Genomic DNA, 20,482 nt, shown 5'->3' with positions numbered 1-20,482 from the left:
GGCCCTAGCTCCCAGGCAGTATTTGTGGAGAACCCCCTGTCTTGAGGAAAGAACACAGTCCTGGTGATGGCAGCGGTGGCTCATCTGGAGCGGCTGCCGCCCTTGAGGCTAGCTGCAGGCGGGGAGGCGCAGCCAGAGCTGCATGCTCCATGGTGTCAGTGGGAACCAGGAATGGGAAGAAGCCTCGCTCCTTCCAAGTTGGAGGGACAAGAGCTCCTCCCTCCCAGGCACAGCTGTAGCCACCCAGCCACCTCTGCAAACCTCGGCATCTCTATACTCTTGGGGGTCCGGAAAGCCACCCCTGGCTCAGAAGTGCTTGCTCCCACCGTTTGGCCTCTCCCTGCTCCCAGCACCTGCTCAGATTTCGAGTGAAGTTGTGGCTGTGCTCAGGCACTGTCATGACCTGGCTGGGTGTGCATGTGCTCGAGGCAGTGCTGACATGCCAGCTCCCTGCCACCTCAGCTGCCTCTAGGCTTTGGGCCCCAAAAACCATGGGAGGGAGGCTGAAGAGAGGCTAAGGGTGACTCGGCACAGACCTACAGGCACCCATCAGCGTGAACAGCCTGGGTGCCATGGGCACTGTGGATGGCAGGTTAATGGTGACAGGTTCCTGGGCAGAAAGGGGCAGGTCCCCAGCGAAACCCCACCTTAAGGCCAGGGATGGCCTTAGACCTGGAGGCTGGACAGCCAGTACCGCTGAGCAGAGTGAGAACTTATGGTGCTGCTTCTGGGCCCACCCACAGCCACCCATAGACCAATCAGCACACACTTTCTCCCCTCTGAAGCCCACAAAAACCCCAAACTGCACCAGACTCAGGTAGATGACCCAATGACCTGCCTGCAGAGAGGAGCTACCCACTGTGCGTCTCCTCTCTGCTGAGGGCTGGACTCTTGTCTGGACACCTGCCTGTGGAGAGGAGCTATCCACTGCAGGTCTCCTCTGAGCTGTTTTGTCACTCAATAAAGCTCCTCTTCACCTTGCTCACCCTCCACTTGTCCATGTACCTCATTTTCTTGGATGTGGGACAATAACTTGGGACCCACTGAAAGGCAGTGTTGAAAGAGCAGTAATACACAGGACTGAAACATGCCCCTTGTTCACCATGTTGCGGGCAACAAGAAGGAGAGACGAGAGAAGGAGAGACGAGAGAAGGCGAGAAGAGCTGGAGCTCCCCAAGCCAGAACTGTGTCACCCTCTTTGAGGCTCTGTGGTTCCCAGCATCTCCAAGCCTCTGGTCCAGGTACCACCACATTCCCTAGTGCCAGCTGTGGAAGTTGCTTGTGGTACTCCTGGTCCAGCTGCAGTCTAACAGGAAGCCGGTGCCCATGCTGGAACCTGGAACTGCCCGCCTCACCACAGCCAGCGTGCCTGGCTGTGCACAGTTGCTAGACCGCACACTCACTCACTCATACACTGCTTACCACTCTGTGGTTGGCTCGCCCTTGGCAGGCATGGGATCCAGGCCAGTGGCATAAGCCGAGTGCTGCCTTCTTGACCAAGTAGGTGGAACAAGCCACAGGGCCTGAGCAAAACTGAGGCAAAGGTACCACTGGCCCAGAGGTTTTCGGCCAGAAAAGCAACACCTCAAGGATCCTGTGACCTTGGCAGGACACATTGCCTGCTGACTAAAAAAAGCCCTTGGATCATGAATAATCAGTAGTAGTAGCCAGGTAGTACTCACGGTGGGCCTTGGGTGAGAATAAGAGCAGTGCTGGCTCTAGGTGTGATTCAGCACATTCTTAGCTGCAGTGCCTATGGGGAGAGACTCCTTCTGCTTGAGAAAAGGAGAAGGAAGAGTAAATGAAGACCTTGTCATGCACCCTGGGTACAACTCAGCCAAAATGAGGTAAATCACCAAGTGGGTTTCCGGGGTCCCCTATTCCAGGCCTTGACTCCTGTATGGCATTTCTACACCTAACCTGGACAACAGGAGAGCCCACTGGCCTGGAGAGAGTGATTCTGGACTGACAGCTATAACCACAAGCTGACTTAGGAGCCCTTGGGTCTTAAATAAACATTGGTGCTCTGATGTTCAAAACAGTGACTCTGGAGGAAACTCAATAAAATTAAAGACAGCATAAACAAGAAATACAGAATCCTATTGGATAAATGTAACAAAGAGATTGAGATAATTAAAAAGAAGCAGAAATTCTGGAGATTAAAAATGCACATGACATATTGAAATATGCATCAGAGTCTTTTAGCAAGAGAATTGATCAAGCAGAAGAAAGAATTAGTGAGTTTGAAGACAAGCTATTTGAAAACACAGACAGAGGAGGCAAAAGACAAAAGAATAAAAAAAAAAAAAATGAAGCATGTCTTCAAGTTCTGGAAAATAGCCACAAAATGGCAAATCTAAGTTAAAAAGGAGTTATAAAAAGAGTGATAGAAAAATAATTCAAATAGATAATAATAGAGAATTCCCCCAAACCTAGAGAAATATATCAATATTCAAGTACAAGAAGGTTGTAGAAGGCTAAGCAAATATAATACAAAGAAGACTACCTGAAGGCATGTAATAATCAGACTCCCAAATGTCAAGGAGAAAGAAAGGATTCTAAAAGTAACAAGAGAAAAACAAAACAATAACATAAAATGAAGCTTCAATATAACTAGCAGCAGACTTCATGATGAAAATCTTACAGGCCAGCAGAGAGTGGTATGACATATTTAAAGTGCTAAAGGAGGAAATCTTTTATCCTAGCATAGAATATTCAACAAAATTGTCCTTCAAACATGAAAGAGAAATACTTTCTGAGACAAACAAATGCTGAGGGATTTCAAAAACACTAGACCTGTTGTACAAATCAAATCATAGTTATACATTGCATCAACAGAGTGAAGGATAAAAACCATATGATCATATGAAATAGCATTGGTAAAAATTCAACATTTCTTCTTAATAAAAATCCTAAAATACTGGGTATGGGAGGAAGATACTGCAACACAAAGTGGGCCACATATAACAGACTCACAGCTAGTATCACACTAAATGGGGCAAAAATGAAAGCCTTTCTGTAAGATCTGGAACAAGACAAGAATGCCCACTTTCACCATTGTTATTTAACATAGTACTGGAACTCTTCTCTAGAGCAATCACACAAGAAAGAAATAAAGGGCATCCAAATTGGAAAGGAAGAAGTCAAATTATTTTTTTATTTGCAGATGATATAATACTATATTTGGAAAACCTAAAGACTCCACCAAAAGAACTGCTAGTAATGATTTTAAAAATTCAGTGAAGTTGTAGGATACAAAATCAACATACAAAAATCAAAAGTATTTCTGTATGCCAACAGTGAACAATCTGAAAAAATAATCAATACAGTAATCTGCTTTATAATAGCTACAAATAAAATTAAGTACCTAGGAATTAACCAAAGTAGAGAAAGATCTCTATAATGAAAACTATAATACATTGGTGCAAGAAATTGAAGAGAACACAAAACATAATGAAATGATATTTCATACTGATGGATTGGAAAAATAAAAATTGGGCAGTATTTTCCACACCACCCAAAGCAATCTATAGAGTTAACTTAATCCCTATCAAAATACCAATGATATTCTTCACAGAAATAGAATAATCTTAAATTTATGTGGAATCACAATAGACCCCAAATAGCCAAAGCTATCATAAGCAAAAAGAACAAACTGGAAGAATCACATTATCTGACTTAAAATTATATCACAGAGCTATAGTAACTAAAACAACATGGTACTGGAATAAAAACAGTTACATAGACCAATGGAACACTATTGAGAATACAGAAATAATACACTTCTCAGTAACGCAAGAGTCAAAGGAAAATTTGAGAAAGTGTTTAAAATAGGAAATGTTTTATACTAAATTAGAATGAAAATACAACATACGAAAATTTAGTCTATGAACTAAAGCAACACTTTTAAGGGAATGTTTTCAAGAAGTTACAAAAAGATAAGTAAATGAAGCAAATAAGTAGTAGAAAGAAGGAAATGATAAAATGACAGCAGAAAAGAAGAAAATTAAAACACAAAAACAAAGCCTTGACTAAGCCAAAAGTTAGTTTGTGGAAAGATTAATACAATTGTCAAAATGCTATGAATATGAATCACCAATATCAGGAAGAAAATAAAAGACATCCTTACAGAAACTACAAACAATAAAATTAAAATAAGTAAATATTATGAATTCCTTTCATAGATTAAACTAGTTGAAATTGACAAATTATTATAAAATACACTTAAAACTGAAAGAATAAATGAAAGTATGAACAAATCAATTAAATAATGGAACTCATCAAAAACCTTCTATCAGAAAACTCCAGTTTCATATAGTCTCATTGGTGAATTTTTTCTATTATTTAGGGAATAAGTAATTCCAGTCATACACAACTCTTTCAGAATATAAGAGAATACACAGTTCAACTTGCTTCATAAGATCAGTATAACCCTGGTACCTACTGAACAAAGGCTTTATAATAAACGAAACTGAGAGAGTAACATTTATCATGGACATAGGTACAGACATTTTCAATAAAATCAGCAAATTGGATGCACAAAAATATAAATAATAAAGAAGATATGGTTTATCTTGATAATACAAAATGTTTTAACAATGCAAAATCAGTCATGCACTTCACCTAATTAACAAAGTAAAAAAAAAAAGTGATCATTTTCATCAATATGTTGAGTAAAAGCATTTGGGAAAATCTATCAGCCTTTCATGATAAAAATTTCAACAAAATAGGAATGGAAATAACATTCTTTAATATGATAAAGGACATCTGTAAAAAATCCACAGCCATTGCTTTTTTTCTTAAAATGGGAGAAAGGAAGTGTAGACAGATTACATTTGTTTGTTTGTTTGTTTGTTTGTTTGTTTTTTGGGACGGAGTTGTGCTCTTGTTGCCCAGGTTGGAGTGCAATGGCGCGATCTCGGCTCACTACAACCTCCAACTCCTGGGTTCAAGCGATTGTCCTGCCTCAGCCTCCTGATTAGCTGGGATTACAGGTATGCACCACCATACCCAGTAAAATTGTTTTTGTGTTTTTAGTAGAGATGGGGTTTCTCCATACTACATTTATTTCATATTGTACTGGAGGTTGTTTTGAGAGCATAACGATAAGAAAAAAAATTAAAGATACAGATTGAAATGAAAAATGTAACACTGCCTTTATTCACAGATGATCAGACATGATTGTGCAAAATAAAAACCCTAAAAATGTATAAGACAAATTTTGTATCTAATAAATAACTTCAGCAAAGTCATGAGACACTAGGACATTAAAAAAATAAATTGTATTTCTATATAATATTAGTATATAGTACTAGTATATTGAATCATGTAATCATAAATTTGTACCATCTGAGACCTCAGACTGTGACCTATTTGGAAATTTGGTCTTTGCAGTTAATTGAGTTAACAGGTGGTTATACTGTGTTAGGGTGGGCCCTAAATCCAATGACTAATTTTTCTCATAAGGAAAGGAGAGATCACAGAGAAACAAAAAAGTCATGCGAAGATGGAGGCAGAGATTAAACTTATGTTGCCACAAGCCAAGGAACCCCAGAGGTTTTCCGAAGTTGGAAATACCTACTCTATGATCCAATTCTTAAGATTAATTAAAACACCTGTTCAAAAAGAAAGACTTCGTCACACCTGTAATCCCAGCACTTTGGGAGGACTAGGTGGGCAGATCATGAGGCCAGGAGTTCAAGACCATTCTGGCTAACATGGTGAGACCCCATCTCTACTAAAAATACAAAAAATTAGCCAGACATGGTAGTGGGCACCTGTGGTCCCAGCTACTTGGGAGGCTGAGGCAGGAGAATGGCATGAACCCGGGAGGTGGAGCTTGCAGTGAGCCGAGATCACGCCACTGCACTCCAGCCTAGGTGACAGAGCAAGACTCTGTCTCAAAAAAAAAAAAAAAAGAAAAGAAAAGAAAAAGAAAGATAGACTTCTGCAAGAATGTTCCCAGAAACTTTAAAAACACACACAAAATAGCCCCAAACAAAAATGGTGAAAGTGTCCATCAGTGGGATAATGAATTAAAAAGGTGTGATATGAAGTAGTGATAAACAAAACAGTATGAATTAATCTCAGAAGCCAAATGCTGGCCAAATATTATTTCACATATATGAAATCCTGGTTCATGCCATATGAATCTCCAGATACAGAAGGAACTGAATGAAGCTTCCTATAGAAAAAGTGAGGTTGCCTTTAAAGAAGATTTAAGAACAATTTCTAGGTGAGGTTGATTAAAAAATGTGTGTATATCTATCTTGATTTAGGTGGTAGTTATGAGTGTATATATGTATCAAAACTTTAAATTGCATTCAACTCCAAACACACATACACAAACACTCTGGTTTCTTAAATGAGTCTCTGACAGCAAAACTTGATACCTCATTTCTATTTCTTCTCTCATTAGTATTTTTAAATGAAAGTTAAAATAAATTGAAATGCAAGTCTGTTTTCAAGTACACTATTTTAGTGGGTCTTATCCTTTTCCTGGTCTAATTGAAGCTTCACACATTTAATACTTTTCAGGGTGACTCATCCATAATTATGCCCAAAACTTCATGCATTTCAACTGAATGGTGTTACTTATTTCTTAATCATTTATTTCCAATTTGTAGTGCTCTTCACATGGTTCCTTATTATGTCCATTTACCACACACCCACTTAGCTACATGGCATATTGGACTCCACCTGTGTTGTGTTGTAGCTTCCTCTACTTCTTTCTTCCCCACCAATTTTGGCTGATTAGTATTTCCAGTTAGTTCACAGTCATTGCCTTTCTCTAGATCACTTATAAAGATTAAAGTCCGCAGAAATCCAAGGACTAATCTCAGCAGGATGCCAGACAAGTATATTCTCAATATATGTGTTTGTCTATTAACAAGGAAATGAGGTAAAAGAAAATATCGACTTCAGTATATAACTGTTGTTGCAAAAGAGAGGATCGGGTTCAAGGATTGACAAAATAGTCTGTCCAGAATCCATAGCAACAAAGAAACTCTGCTGTTAGAAGCACAGGTTAAAAAAGGAGCTATTTGAAGAGGATAATTACTAGGCTAAGAACACTTAGGCACCTAAAATGAGCAGAGGCATTGTGGTCACCCTGTGAACAAGGGTTTTATTAAAGATATGGTGAGTCAGGCTCTCAGAGAAAAAGATGTTAAAGGGGCTCTTAGGTAAATTTGAAGATGTCATTGAGGAGCATGCAGAGCAGGTGCAACGAATAGCAGGGCTTGCGTGGTACAGGGTCTGTTTGTCCTGCAGCTCAGCACAGAGATGCCTAATTCTTAATACTTTAAAAAAGTAGAAAAAAAGGGCTATGTATTTGAAACAACTTCTCATATGGCTCTCAGCCTGATTATAGGTGCTAATGTATCAGAGTATATCATGATGTATTACATTCTTTGTTTTACTATTTGTGAAATATATCCCAAATTTACTATTTGTGAATTCTAAACTAGAGGATAAAACTTTTCCTTCTACATTTTATATGCATTTCCAACTGGTCAAATGTGTTTGATTCTTCTCTTACACAGTTCTCAGGTCATCCTCTCCTCACTATTTCCACTACCACTACCTTTGTTTAGAACCTACTCATGAGATTTATTGCAATAAATTCAGCCATTGTTTTTTATACAATGTAACTTAAAAAGTTCATAGTACTTCAAATGATTATGAAGATAATACTACATAAAATACTACTTCTACTACAACTGTTACCCTGTGTAATGCTTTCATGACATAGCTGAATTTCTACCCTGCCCTAATTCTGCTTATCTTTAAGAAACAAGACACCTGTGAAAAAAAAGTGTCCTTTGTAACCAGACCAGCTGAGATTGGTTAGAACCAGCACAGCCAATCAAATGACTTAATAAAGACCTCAGGCTTCACTATAATCCCATTTCCATGCTAAATAACATTCCCATCTGTCACCATAACAAAGACCAGAAGAAGTCCTAAAAGGACTAAATGAAGGCAGCGCTCCAATTCCGAGAAGTTCACCACTCATTTCCGGAAAAGACATGGCTATTCCTCCTCTCATTTTTAATATTCAATCCCATCACCAGAGAAATCCTATATTTTAACCCCTTACTCCTCATTAGTTGAGTTTATTAGTGAGCCAGTCTCCCCCTTCTCAATTTCATGGCCATGGAATCAATTCTGCACTGCTTGATGCCCACTTTTTGTTTTACATATTAGCTTCATAACACTGAACAGTGAAAGACCCCATCTTTTGGGGAACCAGACTTGTTGGTAATAATGCTACTACTACTGTATCCAATTGCAAACTTGTCTTTTCCCCGGGGTATGTTGTTGGTACCTTTGACAAAAATGAGTTCACTGTAGATGTATGGATTTATTTCTGTATTCTCTATTCTGTTCCACTGGTCTATGTGTCTGTTTTTTTGCCAATAGAATGCTGTTTTGGTTACTATAGCTCTTCAGTATAGTTTTAAGTCAGGTAATGTGCTTTTTCCAATTGTGTTCTATTTTTTCTTTTTTATTTATATTTATTTTTAAAATTTTTGTGGGCACATAGTAGGTATATATATTTATGGGTACATGAGATGTTTTGATACAGGCATGCAATGTGAAATAACCACATCATGGAGAATGGAGTACCCATGCCCTCAAGCATTTATCCTTTGAGTTACAAACAATTCAATAACATTTTTAAGTTATTTTAAAATATGCAATTAAGTTATTATGGACTATAGTTATTCTCTTGTGCTATCAATAGTAGGTCTTATTAATTCTTTCTAACTTTTTATTTTCTGTTCATTAACTACCCACACTTTCCCCTCTCAAGTCCCCCACTACCCTTCCCAGCCTCTGGTAACCATCCTTCTACTTTCTATGTCCACAAATTAAATTGTTTTTTTAGATCTCACAGATAAGTGAAACATGTGATGCTTGTCTTCCTGTGCCTGGCTTATTTCACTTAACATAATGATCTCCAGTTCCATCTATATTGTTGCAAATGACTGGATCTCATTCTTTGTGCTTGCTAAATAGTACTCTATTGTGTATCTGTACTACATTTTCCTTGTTTATTCATCTGTTGATGGACACTTAGATTGCTTCCAGATATTAGCTATTGTAAACAGTGCCACAATCAATATAGGAGTGCAGATACATCTTCAATATACTGGCTTGCTTGCTTTTGGGTATATACCCAGCAATGGGATTGCTGGATCATATGGTAACTGAATTTTAGTTTTCTCAGGAACCTCCAAACTGTTCTCCGTAGTGGTTGTATTAATTTACATTCCCACTGTAGTGTTCAAGGCTTCCATTTTCTACATATTCTCACAGGCATTTATTGACTGTCTTTTGGATATAAGCCATTTTAACTGGGGTAAGAGGATATCTCTCTGTAGTTTTGATTTACACTTCTCTGATGATCAGTGATGTTGAGCATTCAGATGGAATGTTCTTTATATATCTGTTAAGACTATATGTTATATAGGGCAGACTAAGTGCAATGCTTTTTTGTTGTGTTTCTGTCTAGATGACCTGTTTAATGCTGAAAGGGAGGTGTTGAAGTCTCCAGCTTTATTTGTATTGAGGTTAATCTCTTTATCTCTAAGAATATTTGCTCTATATAACTGGATTATGTATTTGCTCTCTATAACTGGGTTCTATATATGCAGTTGGGTGCATATATATTTACAATAATTATATCCTGTTATTGGACTGACCCTTTATCATTATTGTCTCCTCTTTAAGTTTTTGTCTTGAAATATATTTTATCTGGTATCAGTTTAACTTTTCTTGCTCTGTTTGGATTTCCATTGGCATGAAATATTATTTTCCATCCCTTTATTTTCAGTCTATGTGTCTTTCTAGGTGAAGTTTGTTCTTGTAGGCAACAAATCATTGGGACATATTGTTTTATCCATTGAGCTACTCCATGCCTTTTGATTAGAGAATTTATTTCATTTACATTCAATGTTATTATTAATAAATGATTATTTACTCTTGCTGTTTTGTTATTTGTTTTCTGTTTTATGGTCTCCTCGTCCTTCTTTCCTTCCCTCCAGTTTTCCTTTTAGTGAAAGTGATTTTCTCTGGTAGTGTGATTTAATTTCTTGCTTTTTGTTTTTTTGTATATCTGTTGTATGTTTTTTGATTTGAGATTACCAGGAGGCTTGAAAATACTATATTATAACCCATTGTTTTCAGCTTATTATGACACTCTTTGCATAAGCCAACAAGCAAAATGTAAAAACTCCACACATTAACTTCATTCCCTCACTTTTTAATTTTTTTGTTTCTATTTGTACCTTATTTTATTGTCTATGTCTTGAAAAGTTGTCATTATTTTTTTAGATTGGTTTATCTTTTAGTCTTTCTACTTAGAATAGGTGTAGTTTACATACCACAGTTACAGTATTATAATATTCTGTGTTTTTCTGCATACTTACTATTACCAGTGAGCATTGTACCTGAGATGATTTCTTATTGCTCATTAATGTCATTTGCATTCTGATTGAATTACTTCCTTTGACTTTTCTGATAGCACAGGTCTAGTATCTTTGAAACCCCTCAGCTTTTGGTTGTCTGGGAAAGTCTTTATTTCTCATTCATGTTTGAAGGGCATTTTCACTGGATATACTGTTCTAGCAAAAAATGTTTGCCTTCAGAACTTTAAATATATCACACCACTCTCTCCTGGGGTTTCCACTTAAAAGTCTGCTGTCAGATATATGGGAGCTCCATGGTATGTTATTTGTTTCTTTCCTCTTACTGCTTTTAGGAGCCTTTATTTATACTTCATTCTTAATATTATTAAATACCTTGAGCTAGTCTTATTTGGATTAAATTTGCTAGGTGTTCTATAACCTTTTTGTACTTGAATATTGCTGTACTTATCTCGGTTTGGGAAGTTCTCAGTTATTATCCCTTTGAATAAATTCTCTACCCCTATCTCTCTCTCTAACTTCTCTTTATGGCAACTCTTAGATTTGCCCTTTTGAGACTATTTTCTAAGTATTTTAGGTGTGCTTCATTGTGTATTATTCCGTATTTTACTTTATCTCCTAATTCTTTCTTCTGCTTGATTAATTCTATTAAAAGATTCTGATGGACTCTTCAGTATATCAGTTGCATTTTTCACCATCAGAATTTCTGCTTGATTCTTTTTAATTACTTCAATGTCTTTGTTAATTTTATATGCTAGAATTCTGGATTCCTTCTTTGTGTTACATTGAATTCCCTTGAGTTTCCTTGAAAGAACTATTTTGAATTATCTGTGTGAAAGATCGCATATTTCAATTTATCCAGGATTGATCCCTGGTGCTTTATTTAGTTCATTTGATGAAGTCATGCTTTCCTAGATGGTTTTATGCTTTTGTGTGTGATCATTGAAAAGTTAGGTATCTGTGGTTGTCTTTGCAGTCTGGGCTTGTTTCTATCACTCCTTTTGGGGAAGACTTTTCAGGCATTCAAAAGGAATTGGCTGTTGTGATCTAAGCTGTATCTACTTTAGAGGGCACCCCAAGGGCAATGCTGTGATTCTTCTAGACTCATTGAGGTGTACTTTGCTGATCTTGGATTAGCTCCAGAAGAATTCTCTGGATTATTAACCAGGTAGAAACTCTTGTTCTCTTATTTTCTCCCAAAACAAAGGAGTCTCTCTCTCTGTTTTGAGCCACCTGGAGCTGTGGGTGGGGTGACACAAGTACTCACAACTTATTTTTAGATCTCACAAATAAGTGAAACGTGTTGTGTCAGACCTGAAGCCAGCACAGAACTGGGTTTTGCCTAAGGGCTGCAGTATCCGCTACCTGGCCACTGCCTGTGTTTACTGAAGTCCCCCAGGCTCAACGACCAGCAGGTGGGGAAGCCAGCCATGCTTGTTTTCTTACTTTCAGGGTGACAAAGTCCCCTACACCTCATATGGGTTTAGAAATGCTATCCAAGAGCCCCAGTCTGGAGTAAAAAACTTTAGAAATCTACCTGTGTTCTATTGTACTGTGGCTGAGGTGGCACTCAAACCATTGCATACAGCCCTTCCAACTCCTCCTTCCTCTTTCTACAGGCAAAGGAGCTTCACCATGTGTCCACTACCATCACAGACCCATGAGGTGCACTGCAGGTTACCACTGATATTCACTTCAAGCCCAAAGGCTCTTCAGTGTGTTTCTGGTAAATGCTGCCAGGACTGACATTCACCCTCCAGGGTAGTGGGCTCCCTTCTGGCCCAGGGAAGGTTCAGTAATGCCATGAAAGAGGCAAGACCTAGAAGCTGAGACCCCAATAGTCCACTTCATCCTCTACCTTCCTGTGGCTGATCTCATACCTAAGGTACAAGACAAAGTCTCTCTTACTTCCCAACTGCTTTTCTCAAACAGGAGTCTGTCATTATAGCCAGCATAGCTGGGAATGTGCCAGGTCTCACCTGGAGACAAAGTCCACAATGCAATACCTGGGTATTACTGCTTATTCTGGGCCTAAGGGCTGTCAGCAGGTTATGAGTCCTTTCCTTTAAAGTAGTGGGTTTCATTCTGGCCAAGTGTGTGCCTAGAAATGTCATCCAGGGACTGTGGCCAAAATGGGGACCTCATGACTTTAATTAGGACTATATGCTGATATCCAAGATGCAAGACAAATAAAACAGTTTCTGGCCCCATAGCAGCTAGAGGTGGAGGTCTCTGACTCCCAAAGCTCACGTGAACGTGTGTTACAGTGTGCTTTTTCAGCTTTGCCATCTGCAAACTGTTTGTGTTAATCGGCTCAGTATTCTCTCTGTCTTATTGCAATGGCAGGGGGACAGTGTGACAACCTTCTGTATCCTGAGTTCTTGCCCAGTGTACTGGAAGAATCAGATCAAAAGTAGGCTGGAAGGATGAGTGCAAGGTTTTATTGAGTAATGGAGGTGGTTCTCAGTGAGATGGATGGGGACCCAGAAGTGAGGAGATGGAGTGGGAAGATGGTCCTTCCCTGGAGTTGGGCTGCCCAGTGGCCAGACTCCTCTCCAACCACCACTGCCTGAAATCCCCTTGGTGTCCAGACATCCTTCCTCTTCTCTCTTTGTCTTCTGTGTTGTTCTGTTGTCTCTGGGCTACTGATTCCAATGTCCAGCTGCTGGTGTGTGCCTGCTAAGGTCTCCAGTTTATATGGGGGCAGGATAGGGTGTGTGGAAGACCAAAAGGCAACTTTTTGGGCATGAAAACAGAAATGCCTGTCCTCACTTAGGGCCTGTGGGTCTTCAGTCTTGACGGTTGGGCCTTTACCGGGAAACCACCCTCTTCTACCCAATATTTCCCTGTCTCCTGTTCATGTCACTGCTACCATGATTTTCAAGCAAGAAAGCATACTAATTGCAAAGTGAATACAGTCTTCAGTTTTTCCTGGCTGAATATTTAGGAACACAGGAGGAATTGGCATCCTCAGCTGAATGCCATGCAGGTACAATTTCTAAACCTAATTTCTTCCAGAATTATGCTTCCCTCTGGGGTAGCTGCTTTCCCTGAGGTCAGAATGCTTGTTAATATTTTCTGTCATTACTGCTGTACTTGTCTCTGCCATCCTTCCTTATAGCCAGTTTACCCCTGTTTGGAACTTCATGAAATCAAGAGCAGAGAGTTTCCATGGAGAGTACATATGCTATGATCCCTTTCCCTGTCATTTATTATTTGACCTTTAAAGACTGATTCAAAATACAACATTTCAGGTTGCTCCTTCATTCTAAGGCATGAAAATTCTGGCTCCTTTGGCTCTGGGGACTTATTTCATAGATGTCAAAATTTTTATGGTTATTGTCATTAATGTTAAAATCTGTGAGTACATTTATAGCTTCCTGAGAAAAAGAAAATTAAAAATATTGAAGTGACTATAAATAATTATTTAATATTATACAAGGACAGAATTTCAAAAAATATATCACAAAACCCTGCAATTCCAATAATAATACATTTCTAGAATAAATTGTTTCTTGGAGATTTAATACCTTTCTTTATAAACTAAAAATAATAATGTAATCCTGAAGCTGTTTGAAAAGATGCTTATATTTGTACACTACATTTATAGTTTTACTACTTCGTTTATAGTCTAACCACCAGTTTACTCACTTCTAATAAGCTATATATTTTATTATTTCTCAGAGGGATGAATGTAAATTTGGAGAGGTAATTCATAGATTTGTGGAAAATCAATTCATATGTATATAATGAGAATGGTATGCATTATACAGAAATATAATTTGAAGGAGTAAAAGAATCCAATAGATATTCACCTTCCAGTTATTAAAGGCAATCATATTTAATAGTCCATTTATTTCAACCTAAGGATAATGCTAAACTATGAATTAGTTATAAACTGAATATCTTAAAAGCAAATGTCCAATGCTTTCATGATTTTTCAAAGCCTAATAAGCATACAGTTAAAATATTATTTCAGGTTGACTATATACAGATATTACATATATGTGTGTATATATATATACACACACACACACAGACATTTGTGATGTGTATGTATATAGTTAACTGATAACATCCATAATTGATAACTGATAAGGATGTTGGGAAAGTGAAAACATTTTATACTTGTTTGGAGTATAATTTGGCACAAACTTTTTAAGTAGCAATTTGTCAATACATATCAAAAACCAAAATGACTTAATACCTTTGTATTCAGCAATTTTACTTCTGTTATTTATAATACACCATGTGTACAGGGTTTAATAGATAAACTTGTGCATTAAGAATAGATATTAAAGGTGAAAAAAATACAAACAGTGGTGAAGCATTCAGAGATAATAAAATTCCATTCCATTTACCTGATGTCTCCCTTTTGTAAAACCCTGAGATAACCACTATTTATATTTTCTTGAGTTATCATCAGTGCACACACACATATATACTAACTTTTAAATATAAACATGATCATTCTATACATACTATTAAATTAAGGCATTTATCTAATTTATTCTTTAGAAATATTTTCATAGTTTCCTGCATATGAAAATACCGTAATTTATGCAACCAATTCACTATTGATGGGCATTTAGGTCATTACAGCTTTCTGCAACAAACATACTGCAATAAATATCTCTATGTGTGGATCATGGGGAGCTTTATAGGTAGAAACTTTCAGTGCCTTCCCAGGAATAAAATTTCTAAGACAAGGGGTATATGGTTTTAAGATGTCAATAATTATCATTAAATTTCCTACAAAGACTTACACCACTTTTCAAGGTCATCAGCAGTGAATAGAAATACCTATTTTCCAAGCATTTGCAAGACTTTTGCTATTGCCAAACTTTTCAGTCTTTGCCAGTCTAAGGGAAACAGTCAACTCTATGGGAACAGGAGCTTTGTAAATGTGCATTTGAAGTAAAAGCTGAAGATGTCTTAGCCTGTGGGAAAAAAATGAACTATTTTCAGTGTGATTCAAGTATCAAGAATTATGAGAGACTGATAGGACATGGGGTCAGAGAAATTTGGCAAGGGATGTATCCCATGGGGGCCTTACTGACTGCAGTAATGAGATAAAATGTTCTTATGAATACATCATCAGCACATTAAATAATGTAATGTAAGTTTTAGAAAGATCCTTCAGCTGCCATACAGGGAGTAGACTGTAGTGATAAAATAATAGAAATAGGTAAGATAGAGGTTGTTAACTTAAAAAAATCAAGATGTATAAGTTTAGAAAAGGAGAGATTTTATTTCCTATAAAGGGTTATGACCTGCAAGGTGGCCATCCGCAGGCCTGGGAGCATGCCTCAGGCCAAGACCAGAAACAGGCACTTTTAAGGAGGAGGGATTGGGGTAAAAGCTTGCTTTATGCAGAACAGGTTGGCTAAACATATATATTCAACAGGTTACAGGAGGAGCTATGAATATTCATGGAGGTGGTCCTGACACATGCAGACTGAACAGAAATGCACAAAATGTATGACCCATGTTCACTTTGGGTTGGAGACTTAACATTTAAACGTATTATAATTGGGGCTTATATGTTAAAAGGTCTTCTCAGGACATGAAGGCACGCAAATACACAATCTCTGAACTGGCCAGAAACAGTCCATGGTCTGTGGTCTTCTTATCTGGGGAAAGTTACTGAAATTAGTCTCTTGTCCAGTGAAAGGTGTAGTTATGGCTGGTGAAACGGGTCCAGTTAGTCTGCATCTGGTGGAGCTGAAAATTACTTTAATATTGTTTATATCAAGGGCAATGCATGTTTAGGAGCTAGAGAAAAACAAAAACAAAAAACCCTTGTGGGAGTTATAACGTAGTTTATTCTTTAAGTGTAGAATGCATGACTTAACCCTTACCTGGCAAGGCCATAGGTCCTTTTCATAATGTGGTATTTTACTGCTACAAAGAGTCTGTTCTGTTATCTCTATTTTAACATTTATTTTAAATTGATAAGGTGCACATGTGAGAATAGGTGAAAGTACAGGTATAAAATAGGTATAAAAAGTTTCTACCATATTTAAAATCTCTATATTTTTATTTTACTAAGAACTTTAAAACTCAGGAATAAATTTGATTTTATTAAATTACTTTTTGTTGGTTGGGCATGGTGGCTCATGCCTGTAATCCCAGCACTTTGGGAAGCCAAGGCGGGCAGATCACTTGAGGTCAGAAGTTGAAGACCAGCCTGGCCAACATGGCAAAACCCCATCTCTACTAAAATACAAAAATTAGCCAGGCATGGTGACATGAGCCTGTCATCCCAGCTACTCAGGAGGCTGAGGCAGGAGAATCACTTGAACCGAGGAGGTGGAGGTTGCAGTGAGCCGAGTTTGCACCACTACACTCCAACCTTGGCAACACAACAAGGCTCCATCTCAAAACAACAACAACAAAAATATTTTTGTATATATGAGTTATTCTTAATGTTTTATCCGTTTACTCTAATTTATTTTAAATTGTAAGCCCTGCTTACTTACTAGTGGAGCATCTGTATTTGTTGATAAAACCCATTTTTCTAAATTCTAATTAATTAACTAATTAAAGTTATGTGATTGAGAAGTCTTGTGTTTCCTTTTATTTCTTGTTCTAGGAATTCCTCCTAGGAATTTCATCAGTCTACATTCTTATTTTTATTTTTAATTTTGCTAGTTATGGCTTTAAATAGGTTTACTGTGACAATTTAAAATAGGTTTTTTGAATTTTCATTTCTGAACACCAAATTTTGTAATGTTTTCTTTTCAGAGCATGATTTGCAAGAGGAACTGCTACACATTTTACACTTATTTACTCCAACTTTTCCTGCCAATTCCAATTTTTTTTTTTTTTTTTTTTTTTTGAGACGGAGTCTCGCTCTGTCGCCCAGGCTGGAGTGCTGTGGCCGGATCTCGGCTCACTGCAAGCTCCGCCTCCCGGGTTCACGCCATTCTCCTGCCTCAGCCTCCCGAGCAGCTGGGACTACAGGCGCCCACCACCTCGCCCGGCTAGTTTTTTGTATTTTTTAGTAGAGACGGGGTTTCACCGTGTTAGCCAGGATGGTCTCGATCTCCTGACCTCGTGATCCACCCGACTCGGCCTCCCAAAGTGCTGGGATTACAGGCTTGAGCCACCGCGCCCGGCCGCCAATTCCAATTTTTATTGGCCTGTTCCAAGATAGCTGCATATATATTTTTCACAGCATAACTTTTAATTCCATATTCATAATATTTACATTTTGTTTTTTTATAAATGTATAATTTAAAAAAATTCAAAATGTTACCTATAAGGCAAATCCTCAAGGGTTACATTATTATAAAATATATAGTATTTGGCAAGTTCTAAAAACCTATATTATGTGTGTATCTTTTATAAGGTTATAAAACTATTTAAAAATTATTATGTAATATGTTGTTTGAATTGATATACTATATTTGGATGTAGTATAATCCTTTAAACTGCTACATTATAGTCAATGATGAATAGGTTACACATCATTTAGTTTTTTCTATTAATGGATTTTTTCTAGTTCATTTAATTTGGTTCCTGGATTAATATCTATGTTGTGTCTTCTCTTAAAATTTCACACTTCCAAAATACTGTCCAAAATATCTATCAGTTTACATCTCACCAACAACTACGAAGTTATCTAACTTCACCAAAAAATTGACTTTCAAGCATTAAGAAAGTGTACTAATTTTATGGGTGAAAATAATGTAATATATCTGTGTTTTCACTGGGCATTTTTTCAATTCCTAGGTACATAAAATATATTTTAATGAGTGGATTTTCAATCTGCTTTCTTTATTCGGTAAGGTTCCTATTCTTATACTTCTCCCATTTTCTGGAATGTAAACTGTTCCTCATTTGATGCAACTTTGTGTGACTCACGAAAAGTCCAAAATTTTATTTAAAAACATTTTATTATGATTTGGATTAATAAAGATGATTGTTAATAAAGTGTATTACATAGGTCAGTTTTCTCTGAGCTCATGTTTATATTTTTGGCTAGTTCATTCTTGATCATGAGATATTACTTTTAAGATAGCAATTATTATATGATTTAGTCAATTAACTAATATTTTAGTTAAATTTTAAAATGCATATATATGTTAGATTGACCCACTCATTTGATTTCTCGTACGGGGTCAACAGTGTTTCAGGGGCACTGCTATTTTCTTAGAATTTTAGAATCTCAATATGTTTACAATTAGGTTCACTTTATATGTTTGAGTTTTTCATTTACTGTGAAATTTCTCTTCTTTTATTTGACTATACTTACCAAGTGTTCATCTATTTTATTAGCCTCTAGAATGTATGTATTTTGTTATGCTGATCAACTTTGTTGATACTTTTTTATATTTACTTTCTGCTCTTTAAAGTTCTTTTCTAAAAGAAAACTTATTTGGAGAGTTTATCTTCTTTTCATCTGAAAGCATAATTAGCTTATTTGCAATTTTAAAAATAATTGGTAAATATTACATTAAAAATTTTTAGAGTATTTCATTGGGCATATTCCATAAGTTTAATTTTGTTAGGCTTTAGTTGACACTTGTTTCTGAATAAAATGCTTGCAATTTGATTTCCTATTTAGCTTATAAATCATTTAGAATTTTACTTTTAATTTCTATATATATTTCTGTTTTTTGATAGTTTCCTTATTGCATTATAACCTATAAATATGTTATGCCTGATTTTGAGTATTTAGAGGACTTTTTTCATATTTCTTTATTGACTGTGCATTAAAACATTTTAAATATTCCATGTATATTTGAAAAAATGCATATCTTATTTTGGGGAACAGAATTAAACACATTACTAGATTAAACTTGTCTGTGTTATTGATATCAATTGTGGATTCTCAGTTTTTCCTCTATGGTTCTTTTGGTTTTTGAGAGATATGTGTAAAAATTGCAAATTATTTTTGATATCTCCGTATTCCTTCTTTTATCAATTTTTGGTTAATACATTTTTTAAGTTGGGTTGTGTGCTGTGTAACAGGTCACTCTCTTTTTCTAATTTAGTTTATTTTCATGCAGCACCCCACATTGTCCTTTTCAGTTGCTTTTGTCTTAAATTCTGTTTTTCTAATATTAATATTGCTAACATGGATTTCATCTGTTTCAATTTGCATTTTTTATTTTCTATTTTTAAACATTTTTCATTTGGGTTTTGTTGCTTCAAACAGACTATAGATGGATTAAAAAGTATTCATTTTTAGAAACTTAAAAAGTGTGATTAACCAATTTATACTTATTTTTATTGTTGTTCTTATTCTAGAATTTGGCTTCATATTTTTGACAGGCTTTCTTACCCTTTTATTTTCTTGAGAAAGTCAATTTCTAGGAATTACATTTATCTTCATGTAACTGAGTCCAAAGTTAACATCAATATAAGTAAAGAGTTTTATTTATTGAATAGCATAGCTTTTTGTGTAATCAACTAGAACTCAGACTCCTAGCTTTCGGTTCCACTCTACTAATTAAATGATTAGTAGAGTGTCTTGGTGTCAAGAGAGCAATCCAAGTTAATCCTTAATCAGGGAAACAGTAGCTTTTCTAGTAATTCCATCCAGAAGACTTCCAATTATGTCTCATTGGCCATAATTGCCAGTGATAATACACCATTCTTTTTGTTTCCTTCTTTTTTTTTTAATTATTATTATACTTTAAGTTCTAGAATATATGTGCACAACGTGCAGGTTTGTTACATATGTATACTTGTGCCATGTTGGTGTGCTGCACCCATCAACTCGTCAGCACCCATCAACTCGTCATTTACATCAGGTATAACTCCCAATGCCATCCCTCCTCCCTCCCCCCTCCCCATAATAGGCCCCGGTGTGTGATCTTCCCCTTCCCAAGTCCAAGTGATATCATTGTTCAGTTCCCACTTATGAGTGAGAACACGTGGTGTTTGGTTTTCTGTTCTTGCAATAGTTTGCTGAGAATGATGGTTTCCAGCTGCATCCATGTCCCTACTAAGGACACAAACTCATCCATTTTTATGGCTGCATAGTATTCCATGGTGTATATGTGCCACATTTTCTTAATCCAGTCTGTCACTGATGG

The sequence above is a fragment of the Trachypithecus francoisi genome, unplaced genomic scaffold (assembly GCF_009764315.1).
Source record: "Trachypithecus francoisi isolate TF-2019V2 unplaced genomic scaffold, Tfra_2.0 Lachesis_group17, whole genome shotgun sequence".
Taxonomy (NCBI): Eukaryota; Metazoa; Chordata; class Mammalia; order Primates; family Cercopithecidae; genus Trachypithecus; species Trachypithecus francoisi.
The sequence above is the reverse complement of the archived record's forward strand: the minus strand, read 5'-3'. Positions refer to the sequence as shown.